Source organism: Anguilla rostrata, chromosome 17 (assembly GCF_018555375.3).
Source record: "Anguilla rostrata isolate EN2019 chromosome 17, ASM1855537v3, whole genome shotgun sequence".
NCBI lineage: Eukaryota > Metazoa > Chordata > Actinopteri > Anguilliformes > Anguillidae > Anguilla > Anguilla rostrata.
The window spans coordinates 9,834,299-9,859,941 of record NC_057949.1 but is presented as its reverse complement, the minus strand read 5'-3'; the positions used below and the strand labels follow the sequence as shown (position 1 = coordinate 9,859,941).

The window sequence follows — 25,643 nt, the reverse complement described above, 5'->3', positions numbered from 1 at the left end:
CTGGGCGGGGTATGCGCCGCATGTAGCACCAATCACCTTCTCGAAACGTCCAGCTGCAGAAAGCCAGCGAGAGAAAGCAAACTGCTGCAGGTCCACGTAACTTAGCCCTGTCAGGGGTGCCAGCCAAGCCGGTAAATGAAAACGAAGCGCCCCCATCATCTCTCGCCCCGCACTGAAAAGCGCCCCCGTGGGACGATCGGCTTGGGTTTTTTGTGTTTTGTTTTTCATTATGGATATGCTGCGTTTATTACTGCTGCCACCGAAAGCAGAGCCCAGAGCAGCCGGTTCCTGTTCTTTCTCCCGGTTCCTGTTCCCGACTGACACTGACAAATGACCGAGCCGCAGCGCCGCTGGCCACGCCGACAGCTTCGGCCGCTCTCAGAATTTGTACCCTAATGTGCAATTTTTTAAAAGAGAAAAAAAAAAAACACTGAGATAACCCCGACTTCACCTCGGCTCATAGATGTAATATCGCAGTGTATCCAGCAGAAATGCATTGTCAAAGTTCACCTTTTGGTTTTAAATTGTCAATTTGAGCGCGGCTCGGATGACAGCTCAACGCTCAGGTCTCGGGTAGATCCGGGCCGCTCGGTCTCTCACAGTTAATTATATTTCGTATCGAGCTCACAGCTTTGGGGCCAAGCAGTCACTCTACCTGATGTGAGTGTTCAACAGATCAACAGGCCAGTAAACTCCGCCATACGGAGGGTGGCGATACGAGTGTGTGTTTGAGCGTGTGTGCGTATGAGCGTGTGTGTGTGTAAATGTGGTCAGTAAGATTTTCAGGCAAGGGTAAAAAAAAAAAAAAGAGTACGTCCTCACGTACCCTTCCTGGTTTCAGGAAAATACCCACACGTTCGGCCATTTGGACACTGAGGATTCTATATCTTGCCAGTCTGCTCCGTCATCAACTTGATGTTATAAATACAAATAAGAGCCACCGTTTTGTCTTTTTCTAACGCAACTTTGCAGCTAGAACATACTGTATAGCGCAGGATAAATTCAGAGCTCACAGTTAAGAACACGGACACTGTGTTTGGCTCTTGAGTCTTGCAGGCCGCTGGAATGCTGGTTCTTAGGGCAGTAGTGTGTCCAGCAGCCCCATGGGGGAACACACACCTGGCCTTGGTTTTAATCAGAAAGGTATTCCCCACCCTGTTGTTCAACATCTCTGACTGGGAGCCGGTGGTCTGCATGACTTTTGATAGTTTTTAAGACTTTAATGTTACTCGTGATACCACATCCGTACACTCACTATCTTCTGGGAGTACTGGAATTAAATCAATAAAGTGTGGTCCAAAGGCCATTGCCAATAATATAATAATAGTCCATCATCAGATTTTGTTCTTTCCAAGCTGACTCATCCCAATATAAACATAGCCTGCTTAACCATCCCACTCATAGGCACCAGGACACTTAAGGACAATTTTAAAAAAACAAATACAACAAAACCATACACTAGGAAAATGTACCCAAAAGATTTTACATCCAAATATAATTGGCAGTGACCCCAATGACTGCAGAACTCATGCGCAGATAACAAACATTGAATTTGATTAATTTATTTGCCCAAAATGAAGGGCAAGCATTAGTGAGGTTCTCAATGCAAAAACAAAAAGAATGTCAGCGATCATTGCACTTTTGAGTAGATTTCTATCTACCAATGATATGTTGACATACAAGACATATAAGAGCTTTTGCCACACACCATAATGAATGCACAAAAGACCCGTTCATTACCCAACAACCTGCAGTGGATTACTGATGTGCTGCACAAGACATGCTTTTCAGATAGCAAGGCAGCTTATTTGTCCAAGGCTTGAATTACAATAGATTTTGTGAAATCTTTGCAGTTGGTTCCCAGTGAAGCATAAAATATGATATACAACTGCTGTGGTGAGCTGGAGGAAGAGAGTTGGAAACAAATTCATTGTAAACGGTTGAGTGACAGCATACAGATAAGTAATTTGAGGTTCAGAGGATGAGTTTTAGTGCTGACACAAAACTTTTTTTCCCTCTCTTTTCCTCCCCTCCATTTGCATCGAGTCTCTTTAAAAAAATTTTTTTGCCTGCTTTGCACATCCGTAGACTTTAACTTTGCAAGTCAGGGTGAAAACCACTGTGGGGTCCGGGGCAGGGAACAAAGCAGGAGAAGTTGTAGGGCATGAAACAAAGTTCTGATCTTTTTCCAGCCCCTTTTTTTTTGTCTGTTTAATTGTTTATTCAATTGTTCGCTCACTTATTCTGCAGTGCTTTCCACAGGCTATGACTGACAGCGAAGGCTGAGAGGAGTCTCTGCTGCAGTCCAAGTGCAATGCGCCTGCACTGCCATTTATGCTAAGCAGGAGCCAGGAGAAAACTGCTGGCTGGCAAGATCATGACAAATCAATTACTCTAAGTAAGGTCCTTTTGGCATTTACAAGGGATGCTTTAATCAATCGTGGGAGAGCTTAAACCCCTTTGACTCGGGGGGCGTGGGCCTTAAATATAGGACAGGCCAGTGTCGCAGCTGCCCGAGGCGAAGCACGCAAACATCACACAGAAGGTGGTAGAAACATCGGGCATTTCAAAATGTCAGTACGTTGTCATGGCAGCAAGGGATCGGCAGGGGTTAAAGACGCATGTAATGGCACCTCAGGGCTGGTGAGGGGCGGGGCAGGGAAGGGGTGGGGTGTGCTGTATCTCAGGCCGAGATGTGACAGCGCGTGTGCGTGCGTGTGTGCGTGGCCTGTCGCGGAGAGACGGGCGCGCCGCTGACGTAAAGTGCGCTAACCGACTGTGACTGCGCTGCCTTAAACCCCCACCCTCCCTGCTGCCTGATAGCAGCGCTAGCTGTTATACAGTGCCGGGGACAAAGTATTCACCCCCTTCCTGATTTCCTCTATTACTGCACACTCAGATCTTTAGACAAAATGTAATATTAGAAAAAGGAAACCCGAGTAAACACAAAATACATTTTTAAATTATTATTATTATTTCAGCTATTTAATGAAAATACACCCATATCATATGGAAAAAGTAATCACCTTCTTAAACCTAATAACTGGTTGCAACACCAGCAGCTTTGACTGCAACCGAACACTTCCTGTATTTTGAAATCAGTCTTTCACATCACTGTGGAGGAATTTTAGCCCACTCTTCTTTGCAGAACTGCTTAAATTCAGACAGACTGGTAGATTTTCAAGCACAAACTGCTTGTTTCAGTTCCTGCCACAGCATCTCTGTTGGGTTCAAATTAGGACTTCGACGAGGCCACTCCAAAACTTTAATTTTATTTGTCATTCAGACGTGGACTCGCTTTTGTGTTTTGGATCATTGTCCTGTTACACTTCAGCTTCAACTCATGGATATGCTTTTTAATTTTTTCCAGACTAACATATTTCAACAACTTCTTTTCTCATCTCTTCTGGAATTCCCACTGATCATGGCTAAGTGTGCTTGTAGAAACTTTGTGACCACTACTAAACTCTGATGGTAAGGTTCAATATGAGTGAGGTTTAGATCCAATAGGGCTGGCTGCAATCAAGACTGGCTGTGTTCAATCAGCTGAATCTAATTATCAATTAAATTTGGTTAATTGTTTAAGTAGCTAAGTAACACATAGGTAATATGGATGTTTGATCATTTTTTCAATAAATGAAATGATCATTTAAATTTAATTTCTAAATTGTTTGGTGTTTAGTCAGGTCCCCTTTGTCTAATATTACATTTTGTTAGAAGATCTGAAACCATTCAGCGTGACAAACGTGCAATAACAGAGGAAATCAGGAAGGGGGCAAATACTTTTCACAACACTGTAACTGCTGCCAGAGCACATGGAGAGCAGTTAACGTGGGGAGGCAGGCAATCAAATCCGCATTTCCCTATGCCAACAAATATTAATAAGTTTAACATCACTTTCATTCTCACACGGTATAGAAGTAAAGAAGCAGCATAAGGTTTCTATTCTCAGGTGTTTTCATATTGTCTTTCCGATTTTCCGGTATCATCACTTCAATTTAATAATGTTAACAATGTAATGAAATCAAATGCAATACCCAAAGCCAAGAGGGGGAAATGCAAATAAATAAATAAATAAATAAATAAATAAATAAATAAATAAATAAATAAATAAATAAATAAAAACTTACTGATATTCTTTCCATTCATACCAAGAAGCTAGCCAAGACATCTTCCATCAAGACTGTCAGCTTTATTTATTGATGTATTTATTAATTTATTGACCTTTCATAATGATATCAGACAATATTAGAATCGCAGCTTTGTCATCGGTTCTGCAGCAACACTAGCACACAGGAGTAGCTTTTATCCGTCATTCTGTCATGGGAAAAACCTTCACAAGACCACACAATCTGTGCGAAAGGAAATGTTCTATCACACATCAGTCAAAAGGCTATGAAGCTCCCTGACGTTCAGTTTTCACTGTGTGACTGTACTGCTGGGCACTGAAACACCACATTATTTCATGCTCTATATCATATTAATGCTAAAAACAGTAGGCTACATAAGGCATTGTACAACACTGATATCTCCACTCAGATCTCAGTGCAGATGCAGATCGGACAGTTTTGATGTCTGCATTTTAACTGCAGATGACAGATACGCTTACGGTGGGCTGTATTTGGCCCCAGACTTTCAGCTGAAAAGCCCCGGTATATTTTACTGTATATCCCATAAAGAAAACTTATCAGTCATCTCTGTATGTACAGTGCAGCAGAGCACAGCCCCACAGTCTTGCATTTAATCCTGACCACGCCTCCCTGGGCGACATACTGTAGCGGACCCTTTGCTAGTCTTTGATTGGATAACTTGGCTGCATGCCTACTGTTGCTAACCGTTGACTCCATCAAACTCCACTTCAAAGCATGCAGAGCACTAACTTACCAACCATAAGGTACATCACAAATTTGTCAAATAAAAGAAGGGTGCACATGGGGCACCCGGAAGAGCGACTCCAGGTACGCCAACGTTGGGGAGCCATATTCCATTTCCTAAATCACAGGTTTATTTAGGAAAATGGAAACTCTGGATTAGACTCTGGAGAAAACCACACCACCAGCTCAACATACTGACCATCAATAAACATACTTCGCTACATCTATCAGAAAAGTTGAGCAGCCAGTGAAGAATATTCACATCCCTTTGCCCAGGCGAACATAGCATCGGTGACACTATTTAGCCAATAGCTAAATTATTCAGCTATTAGCTATTTAGCCAACTTTAATTAAATTATCCAATATATATTCATACCTGTATAACTATTCATTTCACATTCTCTTATGTGCAGTACCCAATGTAGTAGATAGACAGGCGGTACTGTGAGAAAAAAAGTAGAGTCATAAACACCAGGCCTAGTAATGTTGTCGGGGTATCCCGCGAGCCAAGACCACTGTATCTGCATAACTGTGTTCATAAAAATGATTACGTACGCACGGTTAGCATTAATACTGAAGCATTACCATCCAAAGCAGGCCAAATGTATACTGACCGTTATTAAATAGCACACCTCCCTCTCTCTCTCCTTATGGAAAGAGAGTCTGTTCTCAGTGCAGAGACGGGAGGGGCTTTGCAGATCAATGCGCCAGTGAGCAGCCGGCAGCGGAGCTGGCGAACAGGCACGTTCAGCCGCGCACCGAGCGGGATGAAGACTTGGGCTCTTTATCTATCGCTGCCTCCCCCGGGACCAATTACCACAACGGTGACTCTCTCAAGATGTTCTGGAAAAATCCTAAATTCCTTCGGCTGAGCCGCACTCCCGTGCTTTCCAGCAGAGGGCCGCTTGAAACAGTTCTGGGGAAAAGTGACAAATGCGAATAGCGGCAATGCATGCGATCGAAGATACGAAGAATATACAGGCCTACGAGTCAAAAGTAAATCATAGAATAAACATAATTTTACTATGTAATTTTTATGTTTTTAGAATGAAACTGGCATTGTATGCTGATATTAAGGTCTGCCAGAGAGCTGTAAAATTTTTCTTGATCCTGCAATGTGGTGTTGTTATTTTAGTTTTTGAGCCAAAAAAAAAAGACCAAAAAAGTAATAAATAATGTATTTTTAATAAAATGACAGCTCCTGTGAAGGTGCTAATATAAAACTGCATGCTGGAATTTCCTCAGTCTCCAGCAAGGTGTGGAGGAATGCACAAACAGGTACAGCCAACGAGTGGGTGAGGGGTGAGAATTCCCTTAATAAAAACAAGCTCATGAAAGAGTCTGTATCTCACCGACTTATTCCAAACAAGGCATTGGGGGGGGGGACGCGAGCAAAATTTTACATCTGCAAAATCCTCTTGAGAAACCAGAATGCAATGCGTTTTCGAAGACGCGCTTTCCTGCCCGCAAGTTTTCCCTCACATTCTTTTTCCAAGGAGGGCACAAGCGCAAACAAATGCGTCTTTTTTTGCCCCGCAAACTGTCTAAGATCGTGAGCTGGAGATGACGTGCTTCTCCCCCCCCCCTCCCCGCCCCGCCTCCATCTGCACTAGGGGTGTGCAGCTGGCAGAGCACTCGACTGAAACTCACGCACTCAGGCAGAAGGATCTTTGGAGAGAAGGGGGAAAAAAGGGCTTCTCTACTCGACGTGCCCTTCTTCGTAATTCTGCATAATTAGTCCCTTCAGCATTTTGTGCACTTGTGGCATGGATTGGCATCTTTAACGCGTGACAAAATAATAATTTTTTTTTCAAAAAGACCTATTGACAAACGGGTCCTATTTTCTCATCAGTTCAAATGGAGTCACAGGCTGAAAATGCATGCAGAATTTCTCTGTGTTCCAAAGACACTGCTTATAGACAGTACAGGTAGTTTACATTTGTGAATCACTGTTCAGGCCTTTTCTGTACTTTTTCATGAGCAAGATGCCCTGCTGCATGCCCTGTTGTTTGGTCAAGGTTTGAGTCAGGACCTTGGCACAAGTCAACCAAGAACCTGCGCAGAGTATTAAACAGCGCTTTAGCTAGACATGCTGGCCACAAACCCCCATTGAGCACGCAAAGTAACATTAAGTGAACTTTTTTAGAACTGCTCCAGTGTTTCCCCTACATACAGGTGCCACTGCTGAATTTCTGGCACACTGCAAGAAATTAATTTTTAAATTTTTTCCACATAATTTTGTTGAAACAAGTGAGTAAAGTAGTGGCCTATTCTCTTGCAGGACATTGTTTTCTGAACACTACTATCAGCAGAACATCTATGTGTGTATACACATATATGTATATGTATACATATATATATTGTTTTTTATTTTATTTATTTTTTGTTATATTGTCCATATTCAGAAATGAAACTTAGGTAAATGGTTGACTCATCTACTTTCGCATTTAATGTGTACAGCAACACCAGCTTTTGGCCTGTCTCTGCCCACTTCACACTTTTAAAAGATGTGAATTGAGGTTGACAGTGAGAACACAGAGGGGAGGGGTGATAGAACCAGTTGGTAATGTGTCATAGGCACGTAGGCAGAGCCAGCAGGGGGGCAAACAACCCCACACCCAAAAAAAAATAAAAATAAAATTCCTGTGTCTGTCAATGTTCTGAATAGAGACCCACCGTAGATCAAGCTAGCTGTAATTGCTATTTCATAACATCAGCAAGTGACTCATTGTTTCCAAAAGACCAGAAAAGGCAGTTTGGGCAAAGATAAAGCAGACACAGTAGATACTGTAAATCCAGCCACATGCTTAATATGATGATATTCCAATGATATTCCACCCAGGGTTTTGGAATTTACATTTTTGCAGTCATAGGAGTTCTAGAGCAAGGGAGAAGACAGTTCTGCTTAGATCAACAGGACAGCGGTTCTGTCATCTTTTCATTTGGTCTGATTTTCCTGGTGCTGCGTTGGGGAACAGCCTGTGAAATGGGCCCTGCAGGCATCTGTATCATTTCTCTAATGAATGATTATCAAATATAACGAGAACCGTTTGGCCCTGACGCTGAAGGAGAATATTTACGGGAGGTTCCTCGATGAAGGCGCTTAAAACGGCACAAAATTACCGTTTTGATTGTAAGGCACGATACAAAAACAAACAGTCAAATTTATCTGGCCCCTTTGCGTTTGTGTTGACGTGGCAGACCGCTGAGAAGCTAATCAACCGAACGTCTTCATTACACACGCTGAAAAGCTCGGATATCGTCTCTGATTGCCTTTGCAAACTTAGGCGTCTACTCACTCTCACTGGGTGCGGAACGTCTCTCGTAACTTCAAACGGCACATTTTTAAGTGTGAACAGGACTAGCAAGCCCTACAAGCCAAGCCAAATATGTACCATGCAAACACAGATATGGCCAGCAGGAAGGCACGTGTACGTGGTTATGAAACTTTTTTTAATGGGACAACATTTTCAATTTCGGACAATTAAGTTCAGCTACCAGACAAGTAAACAACCCGAGCCAACAACTGGTATGGAGCTATCCATTTCATATTTCAATGGCAAAGGGCAGCCCAGAGAAAACTACAATATTTCTACCTCTGAATAAGCACTGGACCTTTCACCCTCCAATATCACACATTTTCTCTTGCAGTGCTACAAGCAACATATTATTATTTTTCCCTTTTTCTAAACAAACGTGGCGGCTCTGCAGAGAACACTGCAATTTTATACTGTTTCCGTTAAAGCCACTAAAGCCTTTCTGTACAACCACCGCTAATCCTGCCGCATACTCTGGGCTTGCAGCCCCATAAATTAATAACTAAGGGCACTACAGTGCTGTACGGGTGCACTGGACAGTCAACACCAATCTCTTAGCCCAGCTTAATCTTATATACTGCACGTAGTCACCACAGATAGTGATGTCGTACTATATAATGTTTAGGGAAGCGGGCCTGCAACTCAAATTTCAGAATAGATTACCACGGGCATTGCTGCTGTACAATCATCTGGCTCAGTATGTAACCACCTGTATAATTTGGCATTATGTACGAAAAAAAAATAAAAACTTAATGTAGATATCTCTTGATTTATTAAACAACATTCTCTGTCTTTATTACTCTCTCTCAGTTGCTTGTCATCATGTTAGGGTATTAGTACAAGGATTAACCTGGCTGTGAATATCCAGAAATTTTTATCGAAGGCAGGTATTTGGCTGCCATCGCTTTGTTGCAGCAGCAGTTAGTATTCTTTGCTCTTTAAAGCCAGATAAAAACACAATCATGTTTTTCCATATCAATACAAAACTCTTTACCTCGTACGCGAGCATCCGGCATCCAGTTCATCACATAAACATTGGATTTCATAACCTTTTCCTGGCAAATGAAATCACTCACAACCAAAGCAGGCATGGGCAATGCACATTTTTCAATGCGTATAAACAGATTTTTATGTAAAAATTACTTTGGAAAGGTCAAGTTCTCTAAAATATAAATACTGATCTTTCTCTTGCAGCCTAGTTGTTGCTAGACATGATGTGGAGCATGACCATGTGCAAGCACAAAAATAAAATAAAAATAAAAAACGGAAATCCAGGAAAAGTTCTACAAAACGACAAAATTTCTTTCTGTGGTGTAAACAGTAAAGGTGTCGTCACAAAGCACAAAACGTAGTCTATACACGCTATGACCCATTACTGTGGCAATTCTTTTTGAAAGACATAAACAAGATTTCCAAGATTTCTGATTACATTTTTTCCCTAAACCTTTAAGAATCCACTGGCAAATCTTCTGGTTTACTTGAGTGATCCCACCCTTAATCCTCACTTTTGGTGTACGGCTTGATCTGCTTTTGTGCCATATTCTGTTGCCTCTCGCAACCCAGGGCATTGCTGTCATCAACATTGCAATGCACTTTGGGTACATCGCAATGCATTTCGGGTACCACTAGCTTTTCAGATGGACTCAAACATGACAGGCCATGAAGAGCTTATTTTATTTCTGAAGCCGGCGTTTTGTTTTTCCCTTCAAAAAGAAGCATGGATTTGGCAACACAGACATGGACAAAAAGGCACCGAATGAACAGCGAGCTAAATAAAGCATGGATTTCACTGCCACAACATTGTGCCGTGCTTTGCATTTAGCAGTACAGACATCGGGTGTTTGAAAGCACATAAATACAGCCTAATCTCAGAATAAATTATCAGTTCAGTTCAAGATTGAGCATTCTTCATTTAACACTCTCGGTGACACACTGAGAGTGGGATCCTCCAGTTTTCAATGTTGCCAAGGTACAATAAAACCCAAAAAATAGCATACTGGAGCGCACGGAATGGTTGTCCTTTCAAGGGAACTCTTGCCACTGGAGCGGTGAGATAAAGACGTTATTAGCCTCAATTGTCCAATCACGCGGTGAGAAACATGCCAATCGTCTGAACTCTCCAATCATGCGATGAGAAACATGCCAATCGTCTGAACTCTCCAATCATGCGATGAGAAACATGCCAATCGTCTGAACTCTCCAATCTTGCAATGAGAAATATGCCAATTGTCTGAACTCTCCAACCATGCAATGAGAAACATGCCAATCGTCTGAACTCTCCAATCATGCAATGAGAAACATGGCAATCGTCTGAACTCTCCAATCTTGCAATGAGAAACATGGCAATCGTCTGAACTCTCCAATCATGCAATGAGAAACATGCCAATCGTCTGAACTCTCCAATCATGCGATGAGAAACATGCCAATCGTCTGAACTCTCCAATCGTGTGGGAAGGACCACACAAAGATGGTCTCAACACTTCACTCAAGAAGCAAAGGTCACACGGGGACTCTCTTCTCACGATCAGTCGTCGATTACAATTTGTTGCTGGTGTTATTCATTCATTTTATAGGCTCTGTTTGTCAGGAAAAGCCAAACTGTAAGGTAGACTCAGCATCTATAAAAAGTCAAGACTCTTCTATTTATAAACACTAATTACTGTACACATTTATAATTCAACAGCACTAAACTACCAGACATAAAAACGCTGTCTTAAGCACAGTACGTTCTAAAAAAAAAAAAAAAGTATATGTCCTTTCTCCATTCCCCTTTCTCTGAGGTCTTTTAAACAAACTTCAAAACAACAACTCATCCTAATGGCCAGAGCCTTGCCCTCTCTCTCTCTCTCTCTCTCTCTGCAGCAGAAAGCACTTGTGCATTGCACACTGGATTGGAGATAATCTCGCCCGCTGCCATTCGACGAGTCGGAATAGCGCCTGCTAATTATACAAATAGGCCCCAACGGACACAAACAACGCAGATTCAAACTGACAGCAGCAGAGTCAGCAGCAGCAGCAGCAGCAGCAACCTTGTTTTTTCTTTCATTACTTCAGTAATTTATTTCATTTTTTAATTATTTTTTTCTTCCCCTATTTGCTCTTGTGCAGAGAATGTTAAGAGCAGAGGAAATGACCGCTATGCAAGAGCGGATCACGTCTGCAGTAATGTCCGGCCTGATCTGGTATGCCACAGCAAACCCGCCCACCCCCACACAGGCTCTTAGGCCTTCGGCTGGCCACAGAGATGTGCAGCAATTTTCTGTGGGTGGGGATGGGGGGTGTATTCCTCCTGCCAACTTTCCTGATTAATGGTGACAGAAAAGAACATGTGGTAGTACTTATCTGACTGGGGAAATTTAGAGAGGGTGCACAACAATTTGTGGAATCAAAATGATATATGCGTTTGTGCGAACATAGTTAAAGGCAAAAGTATTGGGGCAATGAGGCAATTTTGGTTGTTTGGACTCCGTACTCCAGCACATTGGATTTAAAATACAACAATGATATGTATACAGTTATGTTCACCCCCTCTTTCAATTCTACAGTCCTACATATTTGGAAGAACTAACCCTCTGGTCCTCACCAAGTCCTAACAGTTGATAGTCCTAACCTCATGTGACAAATAACAAACACATTTTGCTTTGTAAAATGTATTTACTATGTTTATTTATTATAAATATTTACTTTGTAAAACTTTACTTTGTAAATTTATTCAGCCAAAAATAAGCCATCATGCAGAAGACACGAGTGAAAAAGTGGGTATACTGCTTCCATATCAATTAAAAAGGCAATTAGTACCAGGTGCTGCTAGTCCAGAACACACAATTAGTTGATCATCAGGAAGTGCTTACCAATGTACTTTCCCCTTCAGTAGTCTTAAGGGGCACGGTTCCTATTTTAATGGCCACAGAATAATGCAGTAGAGCCAGTGATTACACTCCACAAAGTACAACAGGAGAGCCAGGGGCTATTTTTACATATCTTTGCATAGCTACACATTGCGGATGAACATTTTAAGTAATTTCCTTGATCGATTTCCGCTAACATTAATGAACAGATCATTGATTAAAAGGTTATGACTAAGGCTGGATATCCGTCACAGAAAATAAAGACTGAAGTTGCAGAGAAGTCATGGCAAAAGTTATTGAAAATCACAAATCATTTGAAAATGAAACAAATGCAGAAGAATTAATGGATAAAAGCGTCTGCCAAATGACTAAGAAAAAGTTAGAAGTCTAAAGAACTTCTTTGTGACCCTTGTGGGACTTCTGTGTGGCACTCTTCTACTCACAGGACAGCAAACAGATGGAGCCTTGGCATTTTTTAAAGCAGCTCACCAAAATGCACCGGAAATATTTATCAGTCCGAGGACAGACCAAAGACTTTGTAGAGAACATGCTGCACTTTTAACTTTCCCTAACACTTCCCAAACCCCTTCAGACATATCTGAAAGAAGATCCAAGCTTTTTTGTGTGGTCATTTATTTCGCAAGGCAGAGGGAACTGTGTGCAATTGATTGTTGCCGTAACTGATTGTTGTTAAAGACAAATAGACCCCACTATATTTTCAATCACAGATTAGACCAAACAGCTTTCTTGATTCCTGGGGAAGGGTGAAGGTGCCAGGGGCTAATCAGTGTTGGATTGTGAGCAAACAAATCGAAGAGGCAGAAATATTACCTTTTAAAATGCTCGCTGCTCTCACTTCTTTTTCATTTGTTTTGCTTGATTAACAAGCATGCCAGTTATCCGAATAAAACATGCCCAGTGAATTGGCAGGCAGTTCCCCGTCTCTTAATTGTTCTACTTATCACATTAGAGAATGTAAATGGCATGACAAGAGTTAAACCGTCCGGTCAATTTAACTGTTACATAGGCACATGTTACATGTAGTTTTTTTCTCACCTAAAAGATTTTTTTGAGTGGATATATGGTACATGCTTAGTGCCAGGGCCTGGTGGTCCTAGAAACACAATGGGGCCACAGCCACAACACTGGACAAATCAAGGTTCATTGATGACAATCCCACTAAAAGTGAGCATTCTGGATAGGATAAAGGTGATCACTCAGAATAACAGTGTATTTATTTGCACTGACCCTTCCCCCTAATGGGACAAGTGGACCCAAACCATGCCAAGAAAATGCCCCCCACAGCATTTTTATACACGTCACAGTGCATGATAGGATGTTAATTGCTTAATTATTATCATGCAGTACACCAGTATGGAAGCATCTGCATCTGTTGTTTCTCCACTCATTATTATCTATATATATATATATATATATATATAACAAGACTGATAAGTAAAATGAAAGAGAACTAGAATGACTGTTTTGCAAATAATTTCATGAGAATATTAGCATTTATATTCCCTGTGATTTCATCAGTGAAAGCTTTTTAAAAGGGCACCTGGAGCCCCTCTCTAAATAAAATATCTGTGGCTTGACTTACAATCTCAATTTATCCAGGCATCTAACTGGAACTGGAAATTAATCTGAAGACTTCTGGAAATTGCAGGAATGGCCTAAATGGTCCCCAGAGGGAAGGCATTCAGTCGGATCGTCCCGAAATAACCGGTCATCAGCTCTGACAAACCTGGATTCTCAGCACAGGACATCCAGCCAAATCACGTCCCTGTATTTCATTGGGTTTTTTAACTAATATTGTTTCCATAGCAATAAAGGGCTGGGCAATATGGCCAAAATATCATGATATTGATGGTATGATGGCATTTGGTTTTCCAATACAAATTGCATGATACGTAAATTGAAATATATTGCATCGGCAGAAAAAATTTAAATTGAAAAAATAAAAAATAGTAGAAGGATAAGAATCAATCAAAATCCAGTAATAATGAATTCCACTCTTTTACAATGTGCAACCTGAAAATGTTAGGCTACTATAAAAACATTTGTCTTGAATATTTTGTATTTATAATTTTTTAAAACCAAGCTTTTATGTTTGGAATTAAATGCAAAAATATTCTTATAAATATAATATATATAATATTTATAATATTATATTTATATAATAAATCATATCCACGCTCATCAAATGTAATTATAAGCATAATAACAATAATCACCCCCATATGGTGTATCAGCTTCAAGTTTCATTCAAAATAAACAAATCACCTTAAGTCAGCATTGCAAATTCTATCATATCGTTCCAATTTACAATATTCACTGGATGGAAAACAATAAAATTCTGTTGACAGTATTGCAAAACCACATACTGTTGCGTGAATTCACACTGAAAAATACAATATACTGCCCAGCCCTGCAATAGATAATGTAATGAGTTTAAACAGAAATTCAGTTTTTTTTTTTGGGGGATCTTTCATTGTTGAAAGGGGATATATTTTTAGTTGATACACCGTATGCTCATTCCGTTCCCAGGGGCAGTAACACTTATAAGATGATGCGTTTTGCATGAGAGGACAGTACACAAGGAGCAAACAGCCTTGAGAAGCTCAGGTGGAGATCTATCATGTGTGTAATTTGAAACCTTGATATCTTATTGGAACCGAAAGCTGGGGGGGGGGGAGGTTAAGAGTGTCATTTCAGTTGTGCAAACAGGTTTCTGAATACAGGCCAAGCGTGAAATTCTTGGGTTTCGCTCGTTGAGGCTTCTGACAGGGTGTTTGGCAGTAATGGGTTCCCCAATTTCATCTTCACCTTCTTCCCAAAAAAAGCTAAGCATAAGCACTGAGCACCTGATTATTCTAAAGAATCTGTGCTGCTACAAACCTTTGCATCTGTTCCTTAGCCTGACAGACCACTTGGGCACCCCCAGAATGTACCATTCAGTAGAAAAAAGCCAAACTTATATTTGTATCTCAAAGTTAAGGCCAGAACAAACTGCAATTAGAATCAATCGGGGCCACGCATAGTTTTTACTGTTATCTTGACTGAAGTGAGGTGGATACATAAAGAGTAGATCCAGTGGATATAATGTGTATTACATATCTACATACCTCACATTCTCATTAATGTACCTCAGGAGACTAATCATATTAAAGTAATCGCAATGCTAACATTCCTGATTTAACTGCTGAAATGATCATTTTGTACGTGTAAGAAAACCCCTCTCCACTACCTCAGCTTGACCCAGGTCATAAGGGGTTAAATTTCAGGGCTGGCCAATGAGCTTCCTGCTGTGATTGTACCCAGCTGCAGCTTGGCAGCACTGTATACGACGCGACTTTGGGGTTTCACAGCAATCGAAATGACAGGAGCGTGATTTAGCAAGCCATGGTCTGCCCTCTCCCATCAGAGTGAAACAGCACTCAGCCCTGGATACTCCAACCTGGACTTTTGCATAGAATAGCTGCGTGTGCTACCGTCACAGAAATATGAACCTGCTGGCCTGTGACAATTTATAGCAGGACCGTGTCCTTATGAAGGCTAAAGCCCAAGACTAATTGTTTGTTGAGTCCATCATCTGCATCACCCCCTCCAAAAAAATAACAGCAGATGCTTACCATTGGCAGCTCAAATTAAGCTTAAACAGGGGAGGAGCGCTGAATTCTAGAGGTTCCGGGAAGCAGAAGAACAAATCTAAAATGCAAGCAGACATGAACAGATTTTTTTCTTTTCTCTTTTTTTTATTCTAAAAGGTTTGGGTCACTCTCAAAAGGACAGCAACATATGCTGCGCTCAGGGATTAATTAAGTGTGGCGTACACAAGGGACTGGCAGTCACATCGGTGCCTTTTCTGCTTTGGCATACCCCTCCAGTCCGCAGACTAACGAAAGCCCAATAATGTGTCCTCCGAGGAGATATTTAAAGGTCGAACACGGCGCCGTTTAAAAGGAAGAACACTGCAATCTATCTGCCGTGAAGGATAAATTGCAAACAGCAGCAAAGAACGGACACATGCACTTTTTTTGTGTGTATGTGTGTGCGAGTGTGTGCCAGTATGAGGACACTGTGATGCAATAGTAGATTAATTCCTACCGCTGCCACCGTTTTTTATTTGTAGTTTGACAATAAGTTGGTTATAAAATGGTTATTTTATATTTTCAAGGTAAAAGTCCTGCATTGTATGACTTTAAAATCAAAGATGGATATCATCAGACCAGTTAAGACACAACGGCTCCTTTGTAGGTATCCATGTGAGGACATGCCAAATCTGTCAGATGTTTCACCATTAGGCCTTACTTACTTCCACGTTTTTGTCGTGAGACATCAATCAATTGTTTGTCGCCATTGTTCCAACCTTCTTCCTGGATCCAGCCTTACTTTTCCCACAGTTGCTTAGCCTAATGGCGGAAAACCTAAAAGGTCATATGGGGGGGTGGGGGGGCATTAATTTTTCTGATGGTGCAGCACTCAAACATCAATCAGCCTGGTCTTCCAGACTGATTTCCAAAACCCGAAATCAATGCAATGCCAAAAAAAAAATGCAAAGGATACCCACAACCGCACATTTATTTATAACAGTTTTTATATTCTTAAACACAACAAGAAGATGTAAAGTGCCAGGCTTCACTGGTTTAACTAGTCTTCTGAATTGATCAGAGAGGAGGACACTGGTCCCACAAAATAAAAAGTAGGCTATAATGAGCTAACTAGCTCGTCATTGCCAATGTATTGCATATAGGCTACTATTAGTGAGACCAAATGTATTCTTCACCACTTTTAACGTTATATTTACAATTTAATCCCAAAGGATTTGAAAAACATGTTCTGAACACAGAGCAAAAGAAAAAGAGGCCTCTAAAATTACAAGAGCGAGTCAAAACAAAGCCATATTAAAACAATAAAACATTTACAAACGTTTTAAACTGCAAAAATATATAAAGCGTGCCTGAAACAAAAGTCAGTCATTTTGCTTTAGACCCCAGCGACTAATAGCAATAGACAATTTTAGCTAACATAAAATTTTAGCGAATTGATAAGATGTTAGGTTTCAGAGACTAACCTCATTTTAACCCACCTCCCCTTCCCTTAAGTGGCTTTTGTCGCTTGCCAGGCCGCCATTGTAAGTAAGAATTAGTTCTTAATGACTTGCCTGGTGAAATAAAGGTTAAATAAAACATTTTTTTTTAAATTAAATAAAAACTCTAACCTTCCTAAAAGACTTAAATATCTGTAAGCTAGTCAGCTGCGAAATAACAGCATTTTTGCGTAGCTAGTCTAACTTTATTATTCATTCGTCGTTCGCTAACACTAAAACAATTTCACACTGAGAAACGCTTAAATATAAAATACATTTATATAAATATAAATATTTACCTCTTGTTCCTCTCAAACATGAACACACGACGGTGACAAATAAGGAACGTGCCATGCCTGCAATCGGCTTTCGTTTCTGTCACAGCGCGTGCAGCCTTTACATTAACTTTTTTTGCAGTTGAGAGGTGATTTGCGGCAAAATTATTTTTTGAAATGAAATAGCTTTGATGGCAAGAATGACCTTCATATTTGGTGTTTGTACGGGCTTTTAAAAACTATAAATGTGGAAAGAGCTATTAGTGGTCAGTGTCAATGGAACACCACCCAGACCCACGGTAGGTCATTTTGGTAGCTACAGTTTTTCTTTACTATTTTTTTAAATTGCATACCAGACTACACTAACGAGTTCGGGCCTTTACCTGAAGTACAGCTAAAAAAAGTTTTTAAATGGATATTCCTCCCGTTCCGCGATACCAAAATAAAGGTTTTGCTGATTTATTTAACATTTTCGCCGCCTGGTAGCTCTCTGAAGGAGTAGCCAAAAACACTGTGGAGAAACATGAAGGCAGCACGAGGCTGTGGAATCGCTGGAGGCGTTGACCAACGGTGCAAGCCAAGCTAGTGTGGATACATTAAAGTAAGTATCCAGAAAGATAATAATAATAATAATAATAATAATAATAATAACATTATCTTCTAACTGACATCCTTGCCTACAGGTTAGCCAAAAACGCTATAGACTAGTAAATATAATGTTTTAGTGAATAGCCTAACTGGTAGACCTCGTAGCCTACTACAAAACCGGGGAAAGAAATTTGTGCAAAAGAAAGTGGACGATTGCTTTGAGCGCCGTTTTGGTTCATAATATCGTTATTGTAACGTTATTCGTCTTTCCTCTTTTCAGTTTACAACCGTACAGGGTCATGGTTATTAGGAAGACTGACCTGATTTCCTGACGTTGGAAGACGCTAAGATCTGATGATGCCTGTAAAGAAGGTAAATGCCACAATGCTGTGGAATTAGTTACATAACTAAATGAGAACAAAATAATTATGGTGAGTTATAATGATAATTTTAAAGTGTTCCACTACCTCAGCTGAACAAACAACTTTAATTTTTAATTAATATGTAGCCTAGTCCTTTTGTTTTAACAATAAATGTTTAAATGATATATGTACTGCTCTGAAATATAGATTTCATAAACAATGTTGACTATATGGCAGCTATTTGTAATAAAAGCTCATGAGGTAGACTAAAGTCGTTTTCAACGGCAAAATTGAGTGCAGATAGAAATACACACTGGTGATAATCACACAAACCTGCAATTATAAGACGTGAAATAAGGCAGTAGGCACTGGCAATCAATATTTTTCTCAAGACCTAGAAAGTAGAGGTTTCACCTTAGAAAAGTATAAGCAGATCGAGCTGTAGGTCCCCCCTCTCTCCCCCCACCCCGGCAGCCCTGTTTTATAGTCCATCATCGATTTGAGTGTTTTAATACAGTCAGCATCAGTAGTTGTAGTGCCAGTATTTATTATCCTTAAATCTGTAATTGGACACATTAATCCACAAGACAATAAGGATATTCTATATGTACGTCGTACGCCTTGAATTTATTTTGTTCAGTTTTTGTTACAGTTGGATGATTCTGTTTCTTGTTATTATGTGCCATCATGCTTAAAGTGGGATAAACCAATGGAATATAAATCTGATCAGCTTTCTCTGTTCAGCAGAGAGCTGTCCTGGTTTTGTGTGTCATAGTTCTAACCTTGAAAATTAGTTTGGAATCATCTAACTGTTCAAAGCAATTTCTATGTGCTAGGCTATATTTTAGGTACCAGGTGTTATATTTTAATGTGCACCATGCATTAAAAGAAACATCATTCTGTTGAGGGTGCACATTTTTCTGTACGGTATACAGACAGATATTGATTAAAAGCTTTTTTTTCTCTCCATCAGTCTGAATAATTGATCATTCATGGCAGACTGTTACCCTGATTGATGCTTATTGTCGCATAAGCGCGATATTTCCTCATTAGCTGGAAATAGGGCTGAGACACAGACAATGGGACGGGGGGTTAACCGTTGAATGTCAAAACGAAACACAGCTGGAACCGGCCAAGGAAAAACAGAAAAGAGCCATACACTCCTAGCTGCAGGGAAACACCTCGACACCTAAATTACGCAAAGAGCTGAAATAAAAAATTGACCCCCTCCTGGCGTTTACAGTCCAGCCAACTGCATTGTTTCTAAACACCAAAAAAGATTTTAATTAGTGTCTCAGTCCTTTGGGCTCTGGCAGTCTGTTAAGACCTTTTCCTCGGGCTCCAGGAACGAGCGCCGAAAGTGACTAATCGCGCGAGCGTCGGTACACCGGGCGGGCAAAGAGCCTTTCTTCTGAAAGACGTCAGCCATTGATTATCGAAAAGCGCGTGCCTCTGATGGTGTTAGTCACAGCGAGACATTCCCCAGGGCCCACTGGCGTCAGAGGCACGATCTCCGCCCTCTCGTTTGTCTGACAGTCAGTATCCGTGCACTGGGCTGGTTATCGTCTAGTGGTTTAAGGAAAAATAAAAAATTTTACCTCGTGACAAATTGTGAGAAGCGACCAGCGGCACAGTGCGAGGTGAACCGTCAGGTCCTGTAGTGATTTCAAAAAGGACAAGAAGGCAACGTAAGGTTAGTCATTGGAGAAATTGCAGAGTTACCATTCTTTATGGTAACTTAAAAATAAAACAAAAATAAGCAGAAACATTTTCTTGTATTCAGAATAAAATATGTATATCCTGCATACTTTTGTGGCATACAGCACACAACATATGTGACACTGGGATCGCTCTTCAAAATCCGAACTATTTTAGTCCGACCTGGCAACCCACGCCTGTCACTGCTGTTACGCTATCCCTGGAACAGCGATCACCTAACAGATGTGACTGTGAGGGGAAATGGCAGGGAAGGATCAGCGAGCAACCGTTTGCTCAAAGGGCAAAGTGACTTTATGGGGGAGAAATAGTAAAGATTCCAGTGAAATCTAATCATTCCAAATTCCAATATGTATTTTAAACACAAAATTATGTTCTTGTTATGTGACAAACAGAGCTAGGCTACATTTAACCATGTATATTAGTTGACTTTAAAAAAAATTGAAAGTAAAAATATTTTTAAATGTTTCTTTATTCAATTCACTGACTGAACCGAAATGGAATTGACACTCAAACTGTGATGGACAGTCTTCTGAGTCTTATTTTTTTGTGCACGCATTCAAGAATTTTGCTTGGAAAAAGTACCGGTTGAAGGGTCCCTGCCCATCGGGGCTATCTCCATCTCCTTGTTGGCTGCACACCAGCAGAAAAGCAGTTGACCGATTTACTCCTGACAGCCGTGTCACATACAGTACAGCCGGGATGAAATATCCACTCCGGACACTGTAGCAGCGCTGCATTCATAGCAAGTCCTCCCTCTCTCTCTGTCTCTCTCTCTCTCCCTCCCTCCCTCTCTCTCTCTGTCTCTGTAGCCGCACTTGCCGCCTCACTTAATGGCCAGGCATTCTTGATGGTGAGGTAATGTAATAAATTGCTCAGCCTCACTGCAGGTTTTTATGGACCTCTAACCCCCCCCCGCCCCCGAACAGAAATCAGCCGGTGAATGAGCCAGGCCGCGACGTGCCAGTCTGCAGATGAATAGCAGCAATCCACTCCCTTTTGTGAATGGCAGATCCATCACTTTCCACATATATGCTTCTCACAAAAAATCCCGTTCTCTTTCTCTCATTAATAGAAGAAGAAGAAGAAAAAAGGTATTGGGCTTTAAGCAAGAGAAATGTTGAGCTCGGTGAAGGTCTGCTGATACTCCGCTATAGTTAAGAGTTATAGCCGTTTTCTCCAGTCTAAAAGCCCAGACGTTGGATGCACTCAATGTGACGTATGAGATCCAAAGTAAAATAAGTCTTTCAGGGGAGCATTTTAAGTTCGACCAAAATACAAAAGGTTAAAACATATCCTTTATTGTCATTGTCATATGCAGTATGTATTCCTTGCATATATTCTGAAATATATTTAAAAATGCATCTTAATGCATTTATCTGTGATTTGTTGTACAGCACATGCGTACAGTAAAATACTTGAAAAGCGGCAATAAGCCGAATGAAATCAATGTATTTTATACATTTATTCACATTGTTGTTGAGGGATTGAGTGGAGACCAGCGCTAAGCTAATTCAGTGCGAATTATTTGTGTGGGCCCAAACATGGGAATGGCCTGGAGAAAAGGCCACCCTTCGCCTGGGTCTGAGAAACGGTTTACCTCTGGGTCCGTGGAACTGTCCGATAGCGTAGAATAGCAGTTCATGGTTAACAAGGCTTTGGGCTCTGGGGCTGTGTGGGGGGCATGGAGCAGGCATTGATTAAGTAAATGCCGCTGTTGCTGTGGCTGGTATTTATAAAGCATTCAATAAAATGAAGGGGCATGCTTTTGACAGCAGCTTGGATTCACGTCAACCCACTGCCGGGGTACTTGTTCATTGTCTTTGCCTGCAACCAAGGGAAAATGTTGAGTGTGATGTAAAATCTGATTCATTAATTTATTTGATGTTTAGTATCAAGTAAATTATAATATGATTATAAATCATGGGGTTTGTCAACTCTGTATAGTGTTCAACTCTGTATAGCATTCAACCATCTAATACTTGTACGTTCTGCAAGTTTTGGCAAAAAACATTTTGCCGTCCAAAAAATACAGAAGTATTTCCCTCTTTTCTGCTTATTAAATCAAAATGTATTCACAAAGGGCATTCTACAAAACCTGAAACAGACAGCAGTCTCCCAAAGTCTATGTTGTGATCAGAACTGCATGCCCGCCCACTTGTCTGGAAGCATTCCCTGACTGTCTGATAATCCCTAGGACATGGCTGGCTAATCCCACATGTATGATATCCCCCTCCCACCCTGTAGGTACTGTTCCATCATGCACGGTATCCCCTCTGACATGCCTGGCAAGTCCTTCACTTTATATAATAGCCCCTCCCACATTAATAGATAACTCCTCCCACAGGCGTGGTAGCTCCTCCATTATGGCTGGTAACCTAACTACCCCCCAACAGTTTATTTGCCAGGTGCAATAGGTGGAAGCAGTGAGCCGCCAGCATAAGTTAGGCCTGTGCGTAATGCGCACAACTGAGGTGGATGCACACAGCTACCAGAAGCGGTGGGTCTTCCTAACCGACGATCCTGTACAGGGGGCCGGGGGGGCGGGGGGGGTTGGACTCGTGGGTCAGGCAGGTGGAAGTTTGCTCCGGGTCAGCGGCTGCGGCGGGCGCTTCATTTGACGGAGCGGTTCAAGCTGATCACCGTCAGCTGCCTTATTAGCCCCGCCCGGTGCGAGTCACCTGACGGGCCGGTGATGAGGCGTTGTGGCGGAGCGGGGGGGGGGGAACACGTGCCTGTCTGACAGCTCATCTGAGCGTGGAACAGGGCTGTCAGACGGATAACATCCCCGCACAGCCAGCACAGTCCCTCTTACCTCCTGGGACTGGTTCTCTGGGTTAAGCTCCGCCCACAGCCTCACCGTCATATTCTACGCACACACATGAATGCAAATATGAATGCAAATGCTTTCTGTATGTCCAGATGATACAAACACATGTAGAGCCACAAACTGTGCACATGCTCTCACACAAACACACACAATGAAATGTACACATACGGCTAAGCCCACATATGTACATATATACTGTGTGGTGCACGTGCACCTTACAGACACATGTATATGCATTCTTGTATGCATGTGCACACGGCTTGTCACGGTGTTACTATTTTGAGGGAAGTAACACTCACACACGCAGTGTGCATGCAGAGGAGGCTGTGTTAGAATGGCTTTGGCTGGTTTATATGCAGACGGTTGTCGGGTACAGCCCCACATGGGTGTATACTTGCAGATTATTCAGTAAATATCCAGCTGCATAAACAGCCAATATTTAAACAGTGGAGTGAGACATCAGGCCATTTCCCCCAGCCTTGGGTCTCACTGCTGGGGCTGTCACTGGGCAAGCACCTGGCGCATGCACTGTATGACCAAAAGTGTCTGGACAACCCTTGGTCTGGAGCAGTTTTTCATGGTTTGGGCTAGGCCCCTTAGTTCCAAGGCAAATGAAGGCAAATCTTAATGCAAGGACATTTTGGACAATTCTCTGTTTCCAACTTTGTGGCAACTGCTTGGGGAAGGCCCTTTCCTGTTTCAGCATGATAATGCCCCCGGGCCCACAGCGAAGTCCTGTTAGAAATGGATTTATCGAGATCGGTGTGGAAGAACCTGACCGGCCTGCAAAGAGCCCTGACCTCGACCCCTGTGGGATCAATTGGAAAGCCGACTGCGAGCCAGGCCTAATCGCCAAATCAGTGCCAGACCTCACTAATGCTCTTCAGGCTGAATGGAAGAAAATCCCTGCAGCAATGCTCCAACATCTAGTATAAAGCCTTCCCAGAAGAGTGGAGGTTGTTATAGCAGCAATGGGTGGACCAACTCCATATCAATGCCCATCATTTTGGATGAGTTGTCGGATGTCAGATGTCCACATACTTTAGACCATGTAGTGCAATTCCTACTCTTTAACTCTGTGGGCAAAAAATATGAGTAATAACACAGACTTATATTTTTTAGGTACAAGGCATGAATGGACATATTAATTGTATCAGTGTTATAAATGCTGCTTAGTCAGAGGTGCGCTTTGCATGTCCTACTCAAAATCTGTCGACGGATTGCATTTTTGAAAAAAAAACAATTTCTTCCTGAAAAGCTAACATTTCATGTCAAGCCCCGTTTGGCTACTAATGTCCGATGGTGTGGAGCGATCGCCGATGATCTTCTGGCTCGAGGCGCCAGCGTAGCGCGCAGGAGCGAGGGGGTGGCCTGCGGGTTCCTCCCCAGCTGCGGCGCGCGACCCTCGCTCATGCGCGCCTCCTCAGAGTAGCGGGGCGGAGAGCCGGGCGGGCGCGGGCATCGGGCGGGCGCGAGGGTACGCGTGGCTGCGATGGCCTGAATAATGCATGCCCGCCGACCCGGCCCTAATGCGGAACTGAAAGTCGGGCTGATTGTAATACAGCGCGGTGCGACAGCTTTTATGAGTGCAGTCCTTGGTCACAGAATAACAAAGATAATTCATGCAGCGCCAGATTGCGGGGCCCATTTGGAAGTCGGACAGCCCAGTGACTTATAAATAAGCTATCCGCGGAGAGCGGACATCTTATGCCCCAGAGCCTCATGAATAACTCAGACAGAAATGGAAGTTCCAGTTTGTGACCTTTATGCTTGTATGGGAAGAATAGGAAGAAGGAAAAAAAAAAACACAAGGTAATGCTTGGAAAGCTGTCGTTTCTCCACTGTTTCGTGAGGCGATTTGCAAAACCTGTATACAGTTTCAGCAGTATAAGGTGCCTCCCCCTTCAGCATAGTACGATCACCAAGTACAATAGTAGTGATACTAATAATAATAGCAGTAGTATTTTTTACAGTAAATTAGATTTATATAGCATATATATCATTTCATGATGTCAAGATTATTTGCATTGGGGTGGTGGACATTATTTTGGGGTTCATGTAAACCTCCATTAACGTAAGAACTGTGACCTCATGTAAAAATAAAACACAAGGGCTTTGTTGTAGTGAAAAATAAAAAGCCCTCATAGTGAAAATATATGTCATGTGATGTAATAGTTTGCTCTAGACAACTATTACATGTGGATTGGAAAACCATGCTCAATGTTAAATACAGTAAGGGGTGATGTCACATGCAGATAGCGTAGGTTGTCTGAAAATGTATTTTCTGTGTCTTTGTTTTAAACAAAGAGCTTATTTCCCGTCTTTGTTTTAAGCAGAAGGCTGAATAAAAAATTAATTAAAGCCTAATTTGTGGTTTCCATATTTCAGCTACCCTCCTTCATTACGCAATGAAATAATGCTAATTCTTTTGAGGCCTTGTGACTAATTAGCAAGCTTTACAGCTTCATAAAAAGCTTAGTTTTACGCATCTTTGCATCTGCGCATCAGCCATTGATGAACATCAAGCCATGAACCGGAGAGAAAAGCCCCGGGTAATTAAAAAGTAACATGAGCAGAAATTGACTAAACAAAGGAAGAAATCCATGAAATCAATGTGCTCTTAACCTTTAATATAATTAAGCTGCTGAGAACCATCAGTGGACCGATTTGCTTAAATTATTTCAGCGCCCAAATGCATGTAGGTGGAAAATGCAAAGTGTTCGCAGTGAGAGTCCGTCCCC

The 25,643-nt window shown here is 41.7% G+C and overlaps 2 long non-coding RNA genes across 4 annotated transcripts in view; one reads left to right on the top strand and one right to left on the bottom strand.

The window, feature by feature from the left end:
• Window positions 1-17,565, bottom strand: part of LOC135243455 (uncharacterized) — a 32,331-nt gene extending 14,766 nt beyond the window's left edge. Inside the window, exons 1-3 of one of the 2 annotated variants that reach the window (XR_010326635.1) lie at window positions 17,431-17,555; window positions 17,117-17,206; window positions 16,358-16,469 (exon numbers count right to left, since the gene is read on the bottom strand). This is a non-coding gene — a long non-coding RNA (uncharacterized LOC135243455). Of the gene's footprint in view, window positions 1-16,357; window positions 16,470-17,116; window positions 17,207-17,430 lie in introns of both variants that reach the window. The other variant, XR_010326634.1, reaches the window with a different exon arrangement.
• Window positions 17,566-17,728: 163 nt separating this feature from the next.
• LOC135243456 (uncharacterized) overlaps window positions 17,729-25,643 on the top strand; it is a 120,748-nt gene continuing 112,833 nt past the window's right edge. For both annotated transcript variants that reach the window (XR_010326636.1, XR_010326637.1), the window contains exons 1-2: window positions 17,729-18,007; window positions 18,275-18,366. This is a non-coding gene — a long non-coding RNA (uncharacterized LOC135243456). The remainder of the gene's footprint in view (window positions 18,008-18,274; window positions 18,367-25,643) is intronic.